The sequence below is a fragment of the Triticum dicoccoides genome, chromosome 3A, assembly GCF_002162155.2.
Source record: "Triticum dicoccoides isolate Atlit2015 ecotype Zavitan chromosome 3A, WEW_v2.0, whole genome shotgun sequence".
Classification (NCBI taxonomy): domain Eukaryota; kingdom Viridiplantae; phylum Streptophyta; class Magnoliopsida; order Poales; family Poaceae; genus Triticum; species Triticum dicoccoides.
The window spans coordinates 64,450,501-64,454,892 of record NC_041384.1 but is presented as its reverse complement, the minus strand read 5'-3'; positions in this window follow the sequence as shown (position 1 = coordinate 64,454,892).

The following is a 4,392-nucleotide window of genomic DNA, read 5'->3' as shown; positions in this document are numbered from 1 at the left end:
TTTCTACAAACTTTATCGGAATGGGGCAAATAATATACCGCTGAAAAGCTACGGAAAATGCGAAACTTTTTCTTGATGGTTTTCTCTGAATCCTGACCGTTTTCAAGTAATTTCGAAAATGGCGAGATCATTCGTTCTGCCTTTATCGCGAAACAGATTCTTCGAAAATGCACCGTGTGAAGAACTTGAACTTCTCGGCGCGTGTACCTGAACTTCACTCTATTTTTCACGTGATTTTTTTGCTCGTAGCTCTCCATCCACTGCTCGTAGCTCTCCATCCACTCACCGGAATTGAGCAAGTGATATACCGATGGAAAACTGCTGTAAACACGCAACTTTCCCGTGTTGATCGTTTTTTCATACTCGCGACAATTTTAAAAGTTTTTCATTTGAAATTCATTCACTATAGTAGTTGAACTTCCTACTGTTTTCATGTTGAACATCTATGACGTATTTTTGTTTTTAATTTTCTCATCCATTTTCATCAGTGTTACACAAATGATATTTATTTTGTACAAACCTCTCTCACAATAATTTTTTTAATTTTCTCCGACGGAGGACTTGAACTTACACAAATGATATTCCTGTCGTTTTGAAGTAAATTAGAGAAATGACGAGATCATGATTTCTGACTTCATTGTGAATGGAAATGCACTGCGTGAAGTAGTTGAACTTCTCGGGCATGTTTGATTGAACTTCACTCTATTTTTGACGCACTGTTTTTTGCACTGCGTGAAGTAGTTGAACTTCTGGGGCAAGTCTGTTTGAACTTCACTCTGTTTCACTTTATTGTATTTTTCTTATATGAAACACACACCATGTAGTACGTGAACTTTTGATCGTTATCACGTTGAACTTCTCTCTGCTTTGAGAGAGTTATTTTAAAAGACAAAAAACAACATATTTTTATGTATTTTGGACACCTAAATACACGGTGAACCTCTCTCACAAGAATTTTTTAACTTTTCCTCGCCAAGCACTTGAACTTCTAGCAACATTTTTTTTGTTTATGAGATTGTTTTTAAAAGTGCAAAAAATGGCGTTGCGTTTTTATTTTTTGAACCGGTAAATCCTAGGTTTTAATAAACTCCGAACTTCTCTGTTATTTCAATTTGAACTTCACATTTTTATATTTTGAGTGAAGAATTGTATTCATATTTTTATATGGGAAAAACTTAGTTTTGAAATAATTTTGGCTATTTTTTACACGCACTTCACCATTTCAAATGAACAAACCCTTTGAATTCCTCGGACGTCCGCCTTTGAACTATCGCAGAAGATGAAGTGGGAATTCTCGAACATATTCTTTTTTCTACTCTATAAGGCTTTTCTTGATTTTTTTGTAATTAATTGCAGCCATGCTATGACCGAATTGAGATGAACGAAATTAATAATTTACATAGGCATAAAAACAAAAATTAATAGTTTAGCATAAAAATTGAGGTTTTTATATACTACGAACTTCTCTGTTATTTTAAATTGAACTTATTTAGTCCTATTCTTAAAAATATATTTTTAAATAAGCATCAAACTTTTTAAAATTAAACTTCATACTTTTATTTTTCCTAGAAACGAAAATAATTTGATCTTTGTCATTTTATTCTTTGGTAACAAGGAAATTTTGACTTTTTATAAATATTGAACTTCTCTATTTCTCTAATTTGTACTTCTTGGTTTATTCTGTTAGTAACAGAAATACCCTTGTTTTTTGTAGCAAAAATTTTGAACCGATTCGTTAGGAAGGTCAAGTCTGCCGTCGCTAGAAGGTCACAAGTTGTTGTTGATCCATAGGAGCACCAAGTCGTCGCCAGACAAGGAAGAGTGTCGTGTCGTCATCGTGACTAGGTGGGTTACTAAGTTAAACACCCTAACTTTTCTTTTTCTGTTCTGCAGAATGCAAGTGTGAATAACTTGACAACATGATGTACAAAGAGTGCCAGTGTTCTAGAAAAATATACTTAACATACTTTTGACCTTCACGAATAAAAAATTTTGACCTTTCAGCCCCTTTTTTTGTTCCAACAACTGACTAAACTAGGCAAAACTTTTTTTTTGTAGTTGAACTGATACACCAGGCAAAGCTGCAATAGTGGCCAATTTTTCAGATAGATAAACACAAAACATATGTTTTATGCACTGGAGTTTTGCTGCGGACACTTGAATACCTTTTTCCTTTTGCACAAACTACTTTACGAAGAATCATCACATTTCACAAAGGTCATTTAACCACAAGATTGTGGGCACACAGACTCGCAAACGGGAGGTGCACCATATTTTTTAGGAACACCAAGCTTGAGTGATAGTGGAAAGAAAGAATCATAAACTAAAGAGTATATTGATCAAACTGTTTTACGTACACACAAGAGTCCATAAGCTTTTCAGACAACAACATGTTGCCTTAGAAGTTATCTAATCAATTATGAAGAAGTTAAGAAATGAAGAACAAGAGAGGAAAAACATGTCTAAATATACTAAAAAAACATCTCTGAACCTTCACATCCACATCACTCTGAACTTCAGTCCTCCTTCAAACCGCAAAAAAATTCCTGGTACACATATGTGACCTTCTCCTATCTATTTATTTGAACTTATTTTCAAGACAAAAAGTTCTAGCGTCAATTTTCCTAACATACAAAATGGAAGACAAACAAAATCATTAGCAAAAATAGACGGTGGGCAGAATATTGTTCCCATGTTATCCACATAAGTACACAAGTTGCTTAATTTTCTTTGATGTAATTTTTCAAATACAAGCACACAAAAAACCACCGAAGCAACATACTCTTTGACCATTTTCTGCTAAGTAGCTATACTGATGCATTCTTTTTCCATTTTCTTTGACTCTTCAATTTTTTTCGTAAAAGAACAATACAAGGACTAAACTGACAAAATTAGAGTCTCGGAACTAAATGAAAGTTGCAGCATGCTCCACAGTGGAAGTCTGATCAGATCAGATCAGATCAGATCATCCAAGTTTGTGTGCAGTAAAAAACAACTTTTCTTCGGCCTTCCATTTCAGAAGTCCTCTCCTCTTGGGTTGGATCAATCAAACCCAGAGGAATCATCCATCCATCCTCTCACCGAAACACAAGGCACGGATACACTAGTAGTCAAACATGGAAGCAACATTGACCAAAACCAAAACTAACCATGCAGCCGTCAGTAATTGCACCATGCCTTCCCCTCCCAAGTAAGCAATTCTTGCTAATAAATTGCTCCGGCGACGCACGCAAGGGACCAAAAAACTTGGGACATCTCCTGCCCTACTACCACCATCAATAGTAATTCAGTACTATGCTCTGCTCCGCTTTGCTCTGTTGTATCACCGCTACTACTGCTGCTACTCCACTTCCTTGACAGGCCGCTTGTCAACACCACCGCCACCCTGCTACCGGCAGTGACTATTTGCGGCGTCCGAGACCCGCTGCACGATCATCACCTCCGCCGCATCGACCGCCTCCCGTGTCCCACTGATCACCACCTCCCTGCACCACACACACGCTGCAGGTCAAAATGACATACAGGCAGGACTGATTTCGTGGGTAAAGAACATGCAAACCCGGCTGAGACCTGTTGTAGTACCTACCTCTCGCTCGTCCTAGCTTTGAGCTCCCCCTTAGAGATATTGATTTGCACGCCCATAACCTGCACTCTGACGACGAACCATTAGTCCAAACCATAGCCTTGTCGGTTAACCATTTGTGGTTGCGCTTCGGTGGTGCAGGAGATATGTGCGTACCCGTTCGATCTCACGTATGGTCCTCCCGGCATAGCCGATGATGGCGCCCACATACTCGCCCGCGACACCCATGGTGAGGGTCCCTTGCACCTCGTTGTCGTAGTCAGGCGATCTCACGGGTGTGTTAGGCTGGAGAAATTCAAGAGAAGATGGTTCAGGTTTTGCTGCAGAGGCCGATAGCACTAGTTGGTAAACTAGGGATAGTAGATATTTTGCAACCACTACATATGGAAAAATAGCTGCTGCAGGGGAGCCATGATGGATCTCGTCGGCCATGGCTCGATTTGCGAGTGGGGACGATAGCACGGTGCAAGAAACATGGGCGAAGGGCAGGCCGCGTCAGAGGGGAGGGAAGGTCGCGGCGGAGTGCTGGGAAGGTCACGCTGGAGGGGAAATTGGGGGCGGGTGGAAGGGAGGTGGTCGGGGCAGAGGGCGGTGGTGGAGGTGGTTGGGGCGGTGGTTGGAGGCAAGGGCGGAGGTGGCTGGGGCGGGGTGAGCCACCGAGGTGGCGAGCACGGCCGAGCTCGGCCTCCTCGTGCCGTCGGCCTGAGGCGGGTGCTGCCGGGGGAGCAAGGTGGGAAGGCGGCCGGATCCAGGAGTGGGGCGGCGCGGGGGCCGGCTCAGGCGCGGGAGCAGCGAGGCGGCCGGATGCA